The following is a 19,426-nucleotide window of genomic DNA, read 5'->3' as shown; positions in this document are numbered from 1 at the left end:
CATGGGCATCTGCCCATCTCCGACTTGCTTGTGACTTTTGGACTTGGTCCCCTTGTCCCACAGGTACCCTCGACTGGAAATCCATTGTTGTTGCATTGCTGGTTTGTGTCTTTCCTGCAGAATTCCCCTATCACGACTTCTGTGCTCTTTGGGGAACTTTAGTGCACTTTGCACTCACTTTTCAGGGTCTTGGGTTGGGCTATTTTTCTAACCCTCACTGTTGTCCTACAGTCCCAGTGACCCTCTACAAGGTCACATAGGTTTGGGGTCCATTCGTGGTTAGCATTCCACTTTTGGAGTATATGGTTTGTGTTGCCCCTATCCCTATGTGTCCCCATTGCATCCTATTGTAACTATACATTGTTTGCACTGTTTTCTAAGACTATACTGCATATTTTTTGTATTGTTTACATATATCTTGTGTATATTTGCTATCCTCATACTGAGGGTACTCACTGAGATACTTTGGCATATTGTCATAAAAATAAAGTACCTTTATTTTTAGTATATCTGTGTATTGTGTTTTCTTATGATATTGTGCAAGTGACACTAGTGGTACTGTAGGAGCTTCACTCGTCTCCTAGTTCAGCCTAAACTGCTCTGCTAAGCTACCATTATCTATCAGCCTAAGCTGCTAGACACCCTATACACTAATAAGGGATACCTGGGTCTGGTGCAAGGTGTAAGTACCCCTTGGTACTCACTTCAAGCCAGCCCAGCCTCCTACATTGGTTGTGCAGCGGTGGGATAAGTACTTTGCAACTACTTACCACTTTTGTCACTGTACTTTTCATAAGAGAAAAATATACAAAACAAGTTCAGTGTATGTACACCTAACCAAAAAGTTTTGCATTTCCTCATTTCACTCTTTTCTAAGTGCTGAAAAGTACCTCTAAACGTTCCAAAAGTTCTTAAAAAGTTTAAAAAGTTTTTATTTTTTTGTGTCTTTCCAAAAGTTCTGAAAAAAAATTCTCTATTTTTCTGTCACTTAAACACTCTAAAATGTCTTGCACAGGTCAAACTGTTGATCTGTCCAAACTTGCTTATGATCACCTTAGCTGGAAAGGAGCAAGGAGTCTCTGCATAGATAGAGGTTTGAGTGTAGGGAAGAATCCCCCCAGAGAACTGTTGGTTAACATGCTTATAGAAAAGGATAAGGCCAGAGGTGCCCCTTCTGTTGAAAAAGTAGCTAATGGTTCCCAATCTGATCCAGGGACTCCCCTAGAAAAAGATTCAGGAAAGAAACTTCCTAGCCTGCCCATTACTAGACAGCCTAGCATAGTTGGTACTGAAGTAGAGTCACACCATACTGATAGTGTTGTCTCACATCATAGCAAGAGTATTCCTTCTCACCATAGTAGAAGTGATGTTTCTGTTAACCAAGCTGTTAGGTTGCCTTCTGTAAGGGATGGGTCTCCTTCTGTTCATTCTCACCACACTTCTGTTTCAAGGAATGTCCCTCCCACCCACCCTGATGACAGATTGTTAGAAAGGGAGCTCAATAGATTGAGAGTGGAACAAACCAGACTGAAGCTCAAGAAGCAACAGCTGGATTTGGATAGACAGTCCTTAGAAGTGGAAAGGGAAAGACAGAAATTGGGTTTAGAAACCCATGGTGGCAGCAGCAGTATTCCCCATAGTCATCCTGCAAGAGAGCATGATTCTAGGAATCTGCACAAGATAGTTCCCCCTTATAAGGAGGGGGATGACATTAACAAGTGGTTTGCTGCACTTGAGAGGGCCTGTGTTGTACAGGATGTCCCTCAAAGGCAGTGGGCTGCTATCCTATGGCTATCATTTAGTGGAAAGGGTAGGGACAGGCTCCTTACTGTGAAAGAAAGTGATGCCAATAATTTTACAGTTCTTAAGAATGCACTCCTGGATGGTTATGGCTTAACCACTGAACAGTACAGGATGATGTTCAGAGAGACCAAAAAGGAGTCTTCACAAGACTGGGTTGATTTTGTTGACCATTCAGTGAAGGCCTTGGAGGGGTGGTTACATGGCAGTAAAGTTACTGATTATGAAAGCCTGTATAACTTGATCCTGAGAGAGCATATTCTTAATAATTGTGTGTCTGATTTGTTGCACCAGTACTTGGTGGACTCTGATCTGACCTCTCCCCAAGAATTGGGAAAGAAGGCAGACTAATGGGTCAGAACAAGGGTGAACAGAAAAGTTCATACAGGGGGTGACAAAGATGGCAATAAGAAGAAGGATGGTAAGTCTTCTGACAAGGGTGGGGACAAATCTAAAAATGAGTCTTCATCAGGCCCACAAAAACACTCTGGTGGGGGTGGTGGGCCCAAATCCTCTTCCAAACAAAACAAAGAAAAGAAACCATGGTGATATTTATGTAAAATAAAAGGCCATTGGACAACAGATCCCAGTTGTCCAAAGAAAAGCACCAAGCCTCCTACCACTACAACCCCTACTGCTACACCTAGTGTCCCTACTAATAGCAGTGGTGGTGGGAGCAAAACTACTAATAGCCAATCCAACGGAGTAGCTGGGCTCACTATTGGTAACTTAGTTGGGGTTGGTCTGATTAGGGAGACCACAGAGGCTGTGTTAGTCTCTGAGGGGGCTATTGATTTAGCCACCTTGGTTGCTTGTCCCCTTAACATGGATAAGTACAAGCAACTACCCCTAATAAATGGTGTTGAGGTTCAGGCCTACAGGGACACCGGTGCCAGTGTTACAATGGTAATAGAGAAACTGGTCCACCCTGAACAACACCTACTTGGTCACCAGTACCAAGTAACCGATGCTCACAACAACACCCTTAGCCACCCCATGGCTGTTGTAAATCTCAACTGGAGGGGGGGGGGGGGGTTACTGGCCCAAAGAAAGTTGTGGTTGCCTCAGATTTACCTGTAGACTGTCTATTAGGGAATGATTTAGTGACATCAGCTTGGGCAGAAGTGGAGTTGGAGGCTCATGCAGCAATGCTGGGCATTCCAGGGCATATTTTTGATTTGACCAGGGCTCAGGCCAAAAAGCAAAAAGGACAGGGTGACTTGGATCCTGGAAGAATAGACCAAGTGCTCCCTAAAGCTAGGGCTAGTTGAAGTAAAGCACTACCTACTATCCCTCCCTCTACAGTGGATTCTGTGAGAAAGTAGCCTCTTTCTAGCCTTGTTACCCCCACTTTTGGCCTGTTTGTGAGTGTATGTCAGGGTATTTTCACTGTCTCACTGGGATCCTGCTAGCCAGGGCCCAGTGCTCATAGTGAAAACCCTATGTTTTCAGTATGTTTGTTATGTGTCACTGGGACCCTGCTAGTCAGGACCCCAGTGCTCATAAGTTTGTGGCCTATATGTATGTGTTCCCTGTGTGGTGCCTAACTGTCTCACTGAGGCTCTGCTAACCAGAACCTCAGTGGTTATGCTCTCTCATTTCTTACAAATTGTCACTAACAGGCTAGTGACCAATTGTACCAATTTACATTGGCTTACTGGAACACCCTTATAATTCCCTAGTATATGGTACTGAGGTACCCAGGGTATTGGGGTTCCAGGAGATCCCTATGGGCTGCAGCATTTCTTTTGCCACCCATAGGGAGCTCTGACAATTCTTACACAGGCCTGCCACTGCAGCCTGAGTGAAATAACGTCCACGTTATTTCACAGCCATTTTACACTGCACTTAAGTAACTTATAAGTCACCTATATGTCTATCCTTTACCTGGTAAAGGTTAGGTGCAAAGTTACTTAGTGTGAGGGCACCCTGGCACTAGCCAAGGTGCCCCCACATTGTTCAGAGTCAATTCCCTGAACTTTGTGAGTGCGGGGACACCATTACACGCGTGCACTACATATAGGTCACTACCTATATGTGGCTTCACAATGGTAACTCCGAATATGGCCATGTAACATGTCTATGATCATGGAATTGCCCCCTCTATGCCATCCTGGCATAGTTGGCACAATCCCATGATCCCAGTGGTCTGTAGCACAGACCCTGGTACTGCCAAACTGCCCTTCCTGGGGTTTCACTGCAGCTGCTGCTGCTGCCAACCCCTCAGACAGGCATCTGCCCTCCTGGGGTCCAGACAGGCCTGGCCCAGGATGGCAGAACAAAGAACTTCCTCTGAGAGAGGGTGTGACACCCTCTCCCTTTGGAAAATGGTGTGAAGGCAGGGGAGGAGTAGCCTCCCCCAGCCTCTGGAAATGCTTTGTTGGGCACAGATGTGCCCAATTCTGCATAAGCCAGTCTAAACCAGTTCAGGGGACCCCTTAGCCTCTGCTCTGGCGCGAAACTGGACAAAGGAAAGAGGAGTGACCACTCCCCTGACCTGCACCTCCCCTGGGAGGTGTCCAGAGCTCCTCCAGTGTGCTCCAGACCTCTGCCATCTTGGAAACAGAGGTGCTGCTGGCACACTGGACTGCTCTGAGTGGCCAGTGCCACCAGGTGACGTCAGAGACTCCTTGTGATAGGCTCCTTCAGGTGTTGCTAGCCTATCCTCTCTCCTAGGTAGCCAAACCTTCTTTTCTGGCTATTTAGTGTCTCTGTCTCTGGGGAAACTTTAGATAACGAATGCAAGAGCTCATCCGAGTTCCTCTGCATCTCTCTCTTCACCTTCTGATAAGGAATCGACTGCTGACCGCGCTGGAAGCCTGCAAACCTGCAACATAGTAGCAAAGACGACTACTGCAACTCTGTAACGCTGATCCTGCCGCCTTCTCGACTGTTTTCCTGCTTGTGCATGCTGTGGGGGTAGTCTGCCTCCTCTCTGCACCAGAAGCTCCGAAGAAATCTCCCGTGGGTCGACGGAATCTTCCCCCTGCAACCGCAGGCACCAAAAAACTGCATTACCGGTCCCTTGGGTCTCCTCTCACCACGACGAGCGAGGTCCCTCGAATCCAGCGACTCTGTCCAAGTGACCCACACAGTCCAGTGACTCTTCAGTCCAAGTTTGGTGGAGGTAAGTCCTTGCCTCACCTCGCTGGGCTGCATTGCTGGGAACCGCGACTTTGCAGCTACTCCGGCCCCTGTGCACTTCCGGCGGAAATCCTTTGTGCACAGCCAAGCCTGGGTCCACGGCACTCTAACCTGCATTGCACGACTTTCTAAGTTGGTCTCCGGCGACGTGGGACTCCTTTGTGCAACTTCGGCGAGCACTGTTTCATGCATCCTTGTAGTGCCTGTTTCTGGCACTTTTCCGGGTGCTACCGGCTTCAGAGAGGGTTCTTTGTCTTGCTCGACGTCCCCTCTCTCTGCTGGTCCAAATTGCGACCTCCTGGTCCCTCCTGGGCCTCAGCAGCGTCCAAAAACGCTAACCGCACGATTTGCAGCTAGGAAGGCTTGTTGGCGTTCTTTCGGCGGGAAAACACTTTTGCACGACTCGCCACGGCGAGAGAAATCCGTCCACCAAAGGGGAAGTCTCTAGCCCTTTTCGTTCCTGCAGAAACCTCAGCTTCTTCTGTCCAGTAGAAGCTTTTTTGCACCCGCAGCTGGCATTTCCTGGGCATCTGCCCATCTCCGACTTGCTTGTGACTTTTTGACTTGGTCCCTTTGTTCCACAGGTACCCTAGATTGGAAATCCACAGTTGTTGCATTGCTGGTTTGTGTCTTTCCTGCATTATTCCTCTAACACGACTTCTTTGTCCTTAGGGGAACTTTAGTGCACTTTGCACTCACTTTTCAGGGTCTTGGGGAGGGTTATTTTTCTAACTCTCACTATTTTCTAATAGTCCCAGCGACCCTCTACAAGGTCACATAGGTTTGGGGTCCATTCGTGGTTCGCATTCCACTTTTGGAGTATATGGTTTGTGTTGCCCCTATCCCTATGTTTCCCCATTGCATCCTATTGTAACTATACATTCTTTGCACTGTTTTCTAAGACTATACTGCATATTTTTGCTATTGTGTATATATATCTTGTGTATATTTCCTATCCTCTCACTGAGGGTACACTCTAAGATACTTTGGCATATTGTCATAAAAATAAAGTACCTTTATTTTTAGTATAACTGTGTATTGTGTTTTCTTATGATATTGTGCATATGACACTAAGTGGTACTGTAGTAGCTTCACACGTCTCCTAGTTCAGCCTAAGCTGCTCTGCTAAGCTACCATTATCTATCAGCCTAAGCTGCTAGACACCCTATACACTAATAAGAGATAACTGGGCCTGGTGCAAGGTGCAAGTACCCCTTGGTACTCACTACAAGCCAGTCCAGCCTCCTACATTGGTTGTGCAGTGGTGGGATAAGTGCTTTGAGACTACTTACCACTCTTGTCATTGTACTTTTCATAAGAGAAAAATATACAAAACAAGGTCAGTGTATATACACATAGCCAAAAAGTTTTGCATTTCCTCTTTTCACTCTTTTCTAAGTGCTGAAAAGTACTTCTAACTTTCTAAAAAGTTCTAAAAAGTTTTAAAAGTTTTTTTTTTCTGTCTTTCTAAAAGCTCTGACAAACTTTTTATCTTTTACTATCACTTTAACTCTCTCAAAAAAATGTCTGGCACAGGCCAAAATGTTGATCTGTCCAAACTTGCATATGATCACCTTAGCTGGAAAGGAGCAAGGAATCTCTGCATAGAGAGAGGTTTGAGTGTAGGGAAGAATCCTTCCTTAGAACTGTTAATTAACATGCTTAGAGTACAGGATAAGGCCATAAGTGCCCAATCTGGTGAAAAAGTAGCTAATGGTTCTCAATCTGATCCAGGGACTCCCCCAGGAAAAGATTCAGGAAAGAAACTTCCTAGCCTGCCCATTACTAGACAGTCTAGCATAGTTTGTAATGATGATGAGCCACACCATATAAATAGTGTTGTCTCCCATCATAGCAAAAGCATTTATTCTCACCATACTGGTAGTGATGTTTCTGTTAGCCAAGCTGTTAGGGTGGCTTCTGTAAGGGACAGGTCTCCTTCTGTCTATTCTCACCATACTTCTGTTTCAAGACATGTCCCTCCCACCCACCCTGATGACAGATTGTTAGAAAGGGAGCTCAATAGATTGAGAGTGGAACAAACCAGACTGAAGCTCAAGAAGCAACAGTTGGATTTGGATAGACAGACTTTAGAAGTAGAGAAGGAGAGACAGAAACTGGGTTTAGAAACCCATGGTGGCAGCAGCAGTATTCCCCATAGTCATCCTGCAAAAGAGCATGATTCCAGGAATCTGCACAAGATAGTTCCCCCTTACAAGGAGGGGGATGACATTAACAAGTGGTTTGCTGCACTTGAGAGGGCCTGTGTTGTACAGGATGTCCCTCAAAGGCAGTGGGCTGCTATCCTATGGCTATCATTTAGTGGAAAAGGTAGGGATAGGCTCCTTACTGTGAAAGAAAATGATGCTAATAATTTCCAAGTTCTTAAGAATGCACTCCTGGATGGTTATGGCTTAACCACTGAACAGTACAGGATAAAGTTCAGAGAGACCAAAAAGGAGTCTTCACAAGACTGGGTTGATTTCATTGACCATTCAGTGAAGGCCTTGGAGGGGTGGTTACATGGCAGTAAAGTTACTGATTATGACAGCCTGTATAACTTGATCCTGAGAGAGCATATTCTTAATAATTGTGTGTCTGATTTGTTGCACCAGTACTTGGTGGACTCTGATCTGACCTCTCCCCAAGAATTGGGAAAGAAGGGAGACAAATGGGTCAGAACAAGGGTGAACAGAAAAGTTCATACAGTGGGTGACAAAGATGGCAACAAAAAGAAGGATGGTAAGTCTTCTGACAAGGGTGGGGACAAATCTAAAAATGAGTCTTCATCAGGCCCACATAAACACTCTGGTGGGGGTGGTGGGCCCAAATCCTCTTTTAATCAGAACAAGGAAAAGAAACCATGGTGCTATTTATGTAAAATAAAATGCCATTGGACAACAGATCCCAGTTGTCCAAAGAAAAGCACCAATGCTCCTACCACTACAACCCCTACTGCTACCCCTAGTGCCCCTACTAATAGCAGTGGTGGTGGGAGCAAACCTACTAATAGCCAATCCAAGGGAGTAGCTGGGCTCACTATTGGTAACTTAGTTGGGGTTGGCCTTGTTAGGGAGGCCACAGAGGCTGTGTTAGTCTCTGAGGGGGCTATTGATTTAGCCACCTTAGTTGCTTGTCCCCTTAATATGGATAAGTACAAGCAGCTACCCCTAATAAATGGTGTTGAGGTTCAGGCCTACAGGGACACTGGTGCCAGTGTGACTATGGTCATAGAGAAACTGGTCCACCCTGAACAACACCTACTTGGTCACCAGTACCAAGTAACCGATGCTCACAACAACACACTTAACCACCCCATGGCTGTTGTTAATCTCAACTGGGGGGGGGGTTACTGGTCCAAAGAAAGTTGTGGTAGCCACAGATTTACCTGTAGACTGTCTACTAGGAAATGATTTGGAGACATCAGCTTGGTCAGATGTGGAGTTGGAGGCCCATGCAGCAATGCTGGGCATCCCAGGGCATATTTTTGCTTTGACAAGGGCTCAGGCCAAAAAGCAAAAAGGACAGGGAAGCTTGGATCCTGGAACAATGGACCAAGTGCTCCCTAAAGCTAGGGCTAGTAGAAGCAAACCACTTCCTACTATCCCTCCCTCTACAGTGGATTCTACTTCTGAGGAAGAAGAATTCCCTCCCTGTGCAGAACCTACACCAGAGGAGCTGGAAGCAGACACTGCTGAGCTTTTGGGTGAAGGGGGGCCTGCCAGAGAGGAGCTGAGTGTGGCACAGCAAACCTGTCCCACATTAGAGGGTCTCAGACAGCAAGCTGTCAAACAGGCTAATGGGGATGTCAGTGACTCTCACAGAGTTTACTGGGAGGACAACCTCTTGTACACTGAGCATAGGGATCCTAAACCTGGAGCTGCCAGGAGATTAGTGATTCCTCAGGAGTACAGAAAGTTCCTCCTAACACTGGCACATGACATTCCCCTAGCTGGACACCTGGGTCAAATGAAAACTTGGGACAGATTGGTTCCATTGTTTCATTGGCCTAGGATGTCTGAGGACACAAAGGAATTTTGTAAGTCCTCTGAAACCTGTCAAGCCAGTGGCAAGACAGGTTGCACCCCAAAGGCACCCCTTATCCCACTGCCTGTGGTTGGGGTTCCCTTTGAAAGGGTAGGGGTTGACATAGTTGGCCCCCTTGACCCTCCTACTGCTTCAGGCAATAGATTTATCTTGGTGGTAGTGGACCATGCCACAAGATATCCTGAAGCTATTCCTTTAAGGACCACTACAGCACCTGCAGTGGCAAAGGCCCTCCTGGGAATATTTTCCAGGGTGGGCTTCCCAAAGGAAGTGGTATCAGACAGGGGAAGCAATTTCATGTCTGCATACTTAAAGGCCATGTGGAAGGAGTGTGGTGTAACGTACAAGTTCACAACACCCTATCATCCACAAACAAATGGACTGGTGGAGAGATTTAATAAAACTCTCAAAGGCATGATTATGGGTCTCCCTGAAAAACTCCGCAGGAGATGGGATATCCTTCTACCATGCCTCCTTTTTGCCTACATGGAGGTACCCCAGAAAGGAGTGGGCTTCAGCCACTTTGAACTTCTTTTTGGACACCCTGTTAGGGGTCCACTCACACTTGTAAAGGAGGGTTGGGAACAACCTTTAAAAGCTCCTAAGCAGGATATTGTGGATTATGTACTTGGCCTCAGATCAAGGATCGCTGAGTACATGAAAAAGGCCAGTAAAAACCTTCAGGCCAGCCAAGAGCTCCAGAAGCAATGGCATGATCAGAAGGCTGTTTTGGTTCAGTACCAACCAGGGCAGAAAGTGTGGGTCTTGGAGCCTGTGGCCCCAAGAGCACTCCAAGATAAATGGAGTGGACCCCACACAATTGTTGAAAAAAAGGGAGAAGTCACCTATTTAGTTGACTTAGGCACTGCCAGGAGTCCCCTTAGGGTGCTCCATGTCAACCGCCTGAAACCCTACTATGACAGGGCTGATCTCACCCTGCTCATGGCAACTGATGAGGGACAGGAAGAAGACAGTGATCCTCTACCTGATCTCTTCTCTTCCACAGATCAAGATGCTCTTGTGGAAGGTGTAGTTTTGGCTGATTGTCTTACTGCTGAGTAGAAAGACAATTGCATAAATCTCCTAGATCAATTCTCTGAACTCTTCTCTACTGTGCCAGGTACCACTTCTTGGTGTGAGCACACTATAGATACTGGAGACAGTTTACCTGTCAAAAGTAAGATCTATAGGCAGCCTGACCATGTCAGGGACTGCATAAAGCAAGAGGTCCAGAAAATGTTAGAACTAGGAGTGGTTGAGCACTCTGACAGTCCATGGGCTTCTCCTGTGGTACTGGTACCAAAACCCCATTCCAAAGATGGAAAGAAGGAAATGCGGTTTTGTGTAGACTATAGAGGTCTCAACTTGGTAACCAAAACTGATGCTCACCCTATACCCAGGGCAGATGAGCTCATAGATACACTGGCATCTGCCAAGTATCTAAGCACTTTTGATTTGACTGCAGGGTATTGGCAGATCAAATTGTCAGAAGATGCTAAACCTAAGACTGCATTTTCTACCATTGGAGGACATTACCAGTTTACTGTAATGCCTTTTGGTTTGAAAAATGCACCTGCCACTTTTCAGAGGTTGGTAAACACAGTCCTGCAAGGGCTGGAAGCTTTCAGTGCAGCATATTTGGACGATATAGCTGTCTTTAGCTCCAGCTGGGATGATCACCTGGTCCACCTATGGAAAGTTTTGGAGGCCCTGCAAAAGGCAGGCCTCACTATCAAGGCTTCAAAGTGCCAGATAGGGCAGGGTAAGGTGGTTTATCTGGGACACCTTGTTGGTGGGGAACAGATTGCACCACTTCAGGGGAAAATCCAAACTATTATTGATTGGGTTCCCCCTACCACTCAGACTCAGGTGAGAGCCTTCCTAGGCCTCATTGGGTATTACAGGAGGTTCATTAAGAACTATGGCTCCATTGCAGCCCCTCTTAATGACCTCACATCCAAGAAAATGCCTAAAAAGGTATTATGGACAGCAAACTGTCAGAAAGCTTTTGAGGAGCTGAAGCAGGCCATGTGCTCTGCACCTGTCCTAAAAAGCCCTTGTTACTCTAAAAAATTCTATGTCCAAACTGATGCATCTGAATTAGGAGTAGGGGCAGTCCTATCACAACTTAATTCTGAGGGCCAGGATCAACCTGTTGCTTTTATTAGTAGGAGGTTGACCCCTAGAGAAAAGCGTTGGTCTGCCATTGAGAGGGAGGCCTTTGCTGTGGTCTGGGCTCTGAAGAAGTTGAGGCCATACCTGTTTGGCACTCACTTCATTGTTCAGACAGACCACAAACCTCTACTTTGGCTAAAACAAATGAAAGGTGAAAATCCTAAATTGTTGAGGTGGTCCATATCCCTACAGGGAATGGACTATACAGTGGAACATAGACCTGGGAGTAGCCACTCCAATGCAGATGGACTCTCCAGATATTTCCACTTAGACAATGAAGACTCATCAGGTCATGGCTAGTCTTATTGTCCTTCGTTTGGGGGGGGTTGTGTAGGAAAGTACCATCTTGCCTGGCATGTTACCCCCATTTTTCACTGTATATATGTTGTTTTAGTTGTATGTGTCACTGGGACCCTGGTAACCCAGGGCCCCAGTGCTCATAAGTGTGCCTGAATGTGTGACCTGTGTAGTGACTAACTGTCTCTCTGAGGCTCTGCTAATCAGAACCTCAGTGGTTATGCTCTCTCATTTCTTTCCAAATTGTCACTGACAGGCTAGTGACCATTTTTACCAATTTACATTGGCTTACTGGAACACCCTTATAATTCCCTAGTATATGGTACTGAGGTACCCAGGGTATTGGGGTTCCAGGAGATCCCTATGGGCTGCAGCATTTCTTTTGCCACCCATAGGGAGCTCTGACAATTCTTACACAGGCCTGCCACTCCAGCCTGAGTGAAATAACGTCCACGTTATTTCACAGCCATTTTACACTGCACTTAAGTAACTTATAAGTCACCTATATGTCTAACCTTTACCTGGTAAAGGTTAGGTGCAAAGTTACTTAGTGTGAGGGCACCCTGGCACTAGCCAAGGTGCCCCCACATTATTCAGAGTCAATTCCCTGAACTTTGTGAGTGCGGGGACACCATTACACGCGTGCACTACATATAGGTCACTACCTATATGTGGCTTCACAATGGTAACTCCGAATATGGCCATGTAACATGTCTATGATCATGGAATTGCCCCCTCTATGCCATCCTGGCATAGTTGGCACAATCCCATGATCCCAGTGGTCTGTAGCACAGACCCTGGTACTGCCAAACTGCCCTTCCTGGGGTTTCACTGCAGCTGCTGCTGCTGCCAACCCCTCAGACAGGCATCTGCCCTCCTGGGGTCCAGCCAGGCCTGGCCCAGGATGGCAGAACAAAGAACTTCCTCTGAGCGAGGGTGTGACACCCTCTCCCTTTGGAAAATGGTGTGAAGGCAGGGGAGGAGTAGCCTCCCCCAGCCTCTGGAAATGCTTTGTTGGGCACAGATGTGCCCAATTCTGCATAAGCCAGTCTACACCGGTTCAGGGGACCCCTTAGCCTCTGCTCTGGCGCGAAACTGGACAAAGGAAAGGGGAGTGACCACTCCCCTGACCTGCACCTCCCCTGGGAGGTGTCCAGAGCTCCTCCAGTGTGCTCCAGACCTCTGCCATCTTGGAAACAGAGGTGCTGCAGGCACACTGGACTGCTCTGAGTGGCCAGTGCCACCAGGTGACGTCAGAGACTCCTTGTGATAGGCTCCTTCAGGTGTTGCTAGCCTATCCTCTCTCCTAGGTAGCCAAACCCTCTTTTCTGGCTATTTAGGGTCTCTGTCTCTGGGGAAACTTTAGATAACGAATGCAAGAGCTCATCCGAGTTCCTCTGCATCTCTCTCTTCACCTTCTGATAAGGAATCGACTGCTGACCGCGCTGGAAGCCTGCAAACCTGCAACATAGTAGCAAAGACGACTACTGCAACTCTGTAACGCTGATCCTGCCGCCTTCTCGACTGTTTTCCTGCTTGTGCATGCTGTGGGGGTAGTCTGCCTCCTCTCTGCACCAGAAGCTCCGAAGAAATCTCCCGTGGGTCGACGGAATCTTCCCCCTGCAACCGCAGGCACCAAAAAGCTGCATTACCGGTCCCTTGGGACTCCTCTCAGCACAACGAGCGAGGTCCCTCGAATCCAGCGACTCTGTCCAAGTGACCCCCACAGTCCAGTGACTCTTCAGTCCAAGCTTGGTGGAGGTAAGTCCTTGCCTCACCTCGCTGAGCTGCATTGCTGGGAACCGCGACTTTGCAGCTACTCCGGCCCCTGTGCACTTCCGGCAGAAATCCTTTGTGCACAGCCAAGCCTGGGTCCACGGCACTCTAACCTGCATTGCACGACTTTCTAAGTTGGTCTCCGGCGACGTGGGACTCCTTTGTGCAACTTCGACGAGCACCGTTTCACGCATCCTTGTAGTGCCTGTTTCTGGCACTTCTCTGGGTGCTACCGGCTTTAGATAGGGCTCTTTGTCTTGCTCGACGTTTCCTCTCTCTGCTGTTCCAATTTGCGACCTCCTGGTCTCTCCTGGGCCTCAGTAGCGTCCAAAAACGCTAACCGCACTATTTGCAGCTAGCAAGGCTTGTTGGCGTTCCTTTGGCGGGAAAACACTTCTGCACGACTCTCCACGGCGAGTGGGATCCGTCCACCAAAGGGGAAGTCTCTAGCCCTTTTCGTTCCTGCAGAAACCTCAGCTTCTTGTGTCCAGTAGAAGCTTCTTTGCACCCGCAGCTGGCATTTCCTGGGCATCTGCCCATCTCCGACTTGCTTGTGACTTTTGGACTTTTTCCCCTTGTTCCACAGGTACCCTAGATTGGAAATCCACAGTTGTTGCATTGCTGGTTTGTGTCTTTCCTGCATTATTCCTCTAACACGACTTCTTTGTCCTTAGGGGAACTTTAGTGCACTTTGCACTCACTTTTCAGGGTCTTGGGGAGGGTTATTTTTCTAACTCTCACTATTTTCTAATAGTCCCAGCGACCCTCTACAAGGTCACATAGGTTTGGGGTCCATTCGTGGTTCGCATTCCACTTTTGGAGTATATGGTTTGTGTTGCCCCTATCCCTATGTTTCCCCATTGCATCCTATTGTAACTATACATTGTTTGCACTGTTTTCTAAGACTATACTGCATATTTTTGCTATTGTGTATATATATCTTGTGTATATTTCCTATCCTCTCACTGAGGGTACACTCTAAGATACTTTGGCATATTGTCATAAAAATAAAGTACCTTTATTTTTAGTATAACTGTATATTGTGTTTTCTTATGATATTGTGCATATGACACTAAGTGGTACTGTAGTAGCTTCACACGTCTCCTAGTTCAGCCTAAGCTGCTCTGCTAAGCTACCATTATCTATCAGCCTAAGCTGCTAGACACCCTATACACTAATAAGGGATAACTGGGCCTGGTGCAAGGTGCAAGTACCCCTTGGTACTCACTACAAGCCAGTCCAGCCTCCTACAGATTCTACTTCAGAGGAAGAAGAATTTCCACCCTGTGGAGAACCTACACCAGAAGAGCTGGAAGAAGACACTGCTGAGCTTTTGGGTGAAGGGGGGCCTGGCAGGGAGGAGCTGAGTGTGGCACAGCAGACCTGTCCCACACTAGAGGGTCTAAGACAGCAAGCTGTCAAACAAGCAAATGGGGATGTCAGTGACTCTCACATAGTTTACTGGGAGGACAACCTCTTGTACACTGAAGCAAGGGATCCAAAACCTGGAGCTGCCAGGAGATTGGTGATTCCTCAGGAGTACAGAAAGTTCCTCCTAACTCGTGCTCATGACATTCCCTTAGCCGGACATTTGGGGCAAATGAAAACTTGGGACAGGCTTGCTCCCTTGTTTCATTGGCCTAGAATGTCAGAGGACACAAAAGATTTTAGTAAGTCCTGTGAAACCTGTCAAGCCAGTGGCAAGACAGGTGGCACCCCAAAGGCACCCCTTATTCCACTGCCTGTGGTTGGGGTTCCCTTTGAAAGGGTAGGAGTTGACATAGTTGGCCCCCTTGACCCTCCTACTGCTTCAGGCAATAGGTTTATCTTGGTGGTAGTGGACCATGCCACCAGATATCCTGAAGCAATTCCTCTAAGGACCACTACAGCTCCTGCAGTGGCAAAGGCCCTCCTGGGAATCTGTTCCAGGGTGGGCTTCCCAAAAGAGGTGGTATCAGACAGGGGAAGCAATTTCATGTCTGCATACTTAAAGGCCATGTGGAAGGAGTGTGGTGTGACATACAAGTTCACCACACCCTATCATCCACAGACAAATGGACTGGTGGAGAGATTTAACAAAACTCTCAAAGGCATGATTATGGGACTCCCTGAAAAACTCCGCAGGAGATGGGATGTCCTTTTACCATGCCTCTTTTTTGCTTACAGGGAGGTACCCCAGAAAGGAGTGGGCTCTAGCCCCTTTGAACTACTTTTTGGTCACCCTGTGAGAGGTCCCCTAACACTTGTTAAGGAGGTTTGGGAACAACCTTTAAAAGCTCCAAAGCAAGACATAGTGGACGATGTACTTGGCCTCAGATCAAGGATGGCTGAGTACATGAAAAAGGCCAGTAAAAACCTTCAGGCCAGCCAAGAGCTCCAGAAGCAATGGCATGACCAGAAGGCTGTTTTGGTTCAGTACCTACCAGGGCAGAAAGTGTTTGTCTTGGAGCCTGTGGCCCCAAGAGCACTCCAAGATAAATGGAGTGGACCCTACACAATTGTTGAAAAGAAGGGTTGTAGGAAAGTACCATCTTGCCTGGCATGTTACCCCCATTTTTCACTGTATATATGTTGTTTTAGTTGTATGTGTCACTGGGACCCTGGTAACCCAGGGCCCCAGTGCTCATAAGTGTGCCTGAATGTGTTACCTGTGTAGTGACTAACTGTCTCACTGAGGCTCTGCTAATCAGAACCTCAGTGGTTATGCTCTCTCATTTCTTTCCAAATTGTCACTGACAGGCTAGTGACCATTTTTACCAATTTACATTGGCTTACTGGAACACCCTTATAATTCCCTAGTATATGGTACTGAGGTACCCAGGGTATTGGGGTTCCAGGAGATCCCTATGGGCTGCAGCATTTCTTTTGCCACCCATAGGGAGCTCTGACAATTCTTACACAGGCCTGCCACTGCAGCCTGAGTGAAATAACGTCCACGTTATTTCACAGCCATTTTACACTGCACTTAAGTAACTTATAAGTCACCTATATGTCTAACCTTTACCTGGTAAAGGTTAGGTGCAAAGTTACTTAGTGTGAGGGCACCCTGGCACTAGCCAAGGTGCCCCCACATTGTTCAGAGCCAATTCCCTGAACTTTGTGAGTGCGGGGACACCATTACACGCGTGCACTACATATAGGTCACTACCTATATGTAGCTTCACCATGGTAACTCCGAATATGGCCATGTAACATGTCTATGATCATGGAATTGCCCCCTCTATGCCATCCTAGCATAGTTGGCACAATCCCATGATCCCAGTGGTCTGTAGCACAGACCCTGGTACTGCCAAACTGCCCTTCCTGGGGTTTCACTGCAGCTGCTGCTGCTGCCAACCCCTCAGACAGGTATCTGCCCTCCTGGGGTCCAGCCAGGCCTGGCCCAGGATGGCAGAACAAAGAACTTCCTCTGAGAGAGGGTGTGACACCCTCTCCCTTTGGAAAATGGTGTGAAGGCAGGGGAGGAGTAGCCTCCCCTAGCCTCTGGAAATGCTTTGTTGGGCACAGATGTGCCCAATTCTGCATAAGCCAGTCTACACCGGTTCAGGGGACCCCTTAGCCCTGCTCTGGCGCGAAACTGGACAAAGGAAAGGGGAGTGACCACTCCCCTGACCTGCACCTCCCCTGGGAGGTGTCCAGAGCTCCTCCAGTGTGCTCCAGACCTCTGCCATCTTGGAAACAGAGGTGCTGCTGGCACACTGGACTGCTCTGAGTGGCCAGTGCCACCAGGTGACGTCAGAGACTCCTGCTGATAGGCTCCTTCAGGTGTTAGTAGCCTATCCTCTCTCCTAGGTAGCCAAACCCTCTTTTCTGGCTATTTAGGGTCTCTGTCTCTGGGGAAACTGCAGATAACGAATGCAAGAGCTCATCCGGGTTCCTCTGCATCTCCCTCTTCATCTTCTGATAAGGAATCGACTGCTGACCGCGCTGGAAGCCTGCAAACCTGCAACATAGTAGCAAAGACGACTACTGCAACTCTGTAACGCTGATCCTGCCGCCTTCTCGACTGTTTTCCTGCTTGTGCATGCTGTGGGGGTAGCCTGCCTCCTCTCTGCACCAGAAGCTCTGAAGAAATCTCCTGTGGGTCGATGGAATCTTCCCCCTGCAACCGCAGGCACCAAAAAGCTGCATTACCGGTCCCTTGGGTCTCCTCTCAGCACGACGAGCGAGGTCCCTCGAATCCAGCAACTCTGTCCAAGTGACCCCCACAGTCCCGTGACTCTTCAGTCCAAGATTGGTGGAGGTAAGTCCTTGCCTCACCTCGCTGGGCTGCATTGCTGGGAACCGCGACTTTGCAGCTACTCCGGCCCCTGTGCACTTCCGGTGGAAATCCTTTGTGCACAGCCAAGCCTGGGTCCACGGCACTCTAACCTGCATTGCACGACTTTCTAAGTTGGTCTCCGGCGACGTGGGACTCTTTTGTGCAACTTCGGCAAGCACCGTTTCACGCATCCTTGTAGTGCCTGTTTCTGGCACTTCCCCGGGTGCTACCTGCTTCAGTGAGGGCTCTTTGTGTTGCACGACATCCCCTCTCTCTTCAAGTCCAATTTGCGACCTCCTGGTCCCTCCTGGGCCCCGGCAGTGTCCAAAAACGCCAAATGCACGATTTGCAACTAGCAAGGCTTGTTAGCGTCCTTCCGGCGGTAAAACACTTCTGCACGACTCTCCAAGGCAAGTGGGATCCGTCCACCAAAGGGGAAGTCTCTAGCCCTTTTCGTTCCTGCAGAAACCTCAGCTTCTTCTGTCCAGTCGAAGCTTCTTTGCACCCGCAGCTGGCATTTCCTGGGCATCTGCCCATCTCCGACTTGCTTGTGACTTTTGGACTTGGTCCACTTGTTCCACAGGTACCCTAGATTGGAAATCCACAGTTGTTGCATTGCTGGTTTGTGTCTTTCCTGCATTATTCCTCTAACACAACTACTTTGTCCTTAGGGGAACTTTAGTGCACTTTGCACTCACTTTTCAGGGTCTTGGGGAGGTTTATTTTTCTAACTCTCACTATTTTCTAATAGTCCCAGCGACCCTCTACAAGGTCACATAGGTTTGGGGTCCATTCGTGGTTCGCATTCCACTTTTGGAGTATATGGTTTGTGTTGCCCCTATCCCTATGTTTCCCCATTGCATCCTATTGTAACTATACATTGTTTGCACTGTTTTCTAAGACTATACTGCATATTTTTGCTATTGTGTATATATATCTTGTGTATATTTCCTATCCTCTCACTGAGGGTACACTCTAAGATACTTTGGCATATTGTCATAAAAATAAAGTACCTTTATTTTTAGTATAACTGTGTATTGTGTTTTCTTATGATATTGTGCATATGACACTAAGTGGTACTGTAGTAGCTTCACACGTCTCCTAGTTCAGCCTAAGCTGCTCTGCTAAGCTACCATTATCTATCAGCCTAAGCTGCTAGACACCCTATACACTAATAAGGGATAACTGGGCCTGGTGCAAGTACCCCTTGGTACTCACTACAAGCCAGTCCAGCCTCCTACATTGGTTGTGCAGTGGTGGGATAAGTGCTTGAGACTACTTACCACTCTTGTCATTGTACTTTTCATAAGAGAAAAATATACAAAACAAGGTCAGTGTATATACACACAGCCAAAAAGTTTTGCATTTCCTCTTTTCACTCTTTTCTAAGTGCTGAAAAGTACCTCTAAACTTTCAAAAAGTTCTTAAAAGTTTAAAAAAGTTTTTTCTGTCTTTCCAAAAAGTTCTGAAAACTTTTTTCTCTTTTTCTATCACTTTAACTCTCTCTAAAAAATGTCTGGCACAGGCCAAAGTGTTGATCTGTCCAAACTTGCATATGACAACCTTAGCTGGAAAAGAGCAAGGAGTCTCTGTATAGAGAGAGGTTTGAGTGTAGGGAAGAATCCTTCCTTGGAACTGTTACTTAACATGCTTAGAGAACAGGATAAGGCCAGAGGTGCCCCATCTGTTGAAAAAGTACCTAATAGTTCCCAATCTGATTCAGGGACTCCCCCAGGAAAAGATTCAGGAAAGAAACTTCCTAGCCTGCCCATTACTAGACAATCTAGCATAGATGGTAATGATGATGAGCCACACCAAATAAATAGTGTTGTCTCACATCATAGCAAAAGCATTTATTCTCACCATACTGGTAGTAATGTTTCTGTAAACCAAGCTGTTAGGGTGGCTTCTGTAAGGGACAGGTCT

This window comes from Pleurodeles waltl, unplaced genomic scaffold (genome assembly GCF_031143425.1).
Source record: "Pleurodeles waltl isolate 20211129_DDA unplaced genomic scaffold, aPleWal1.hap1.20221129 scaffold_65, whole genome shotgun sequence".
Lineage (NCBI taxonomy): Eukaryota > Metazoa > Chordata > Amphibia > Caudata > Salamandridae > Pleurodeles > Pleurodeles waltl.
Note: the sequence above shows the minus strand (reverse complement) of the source record.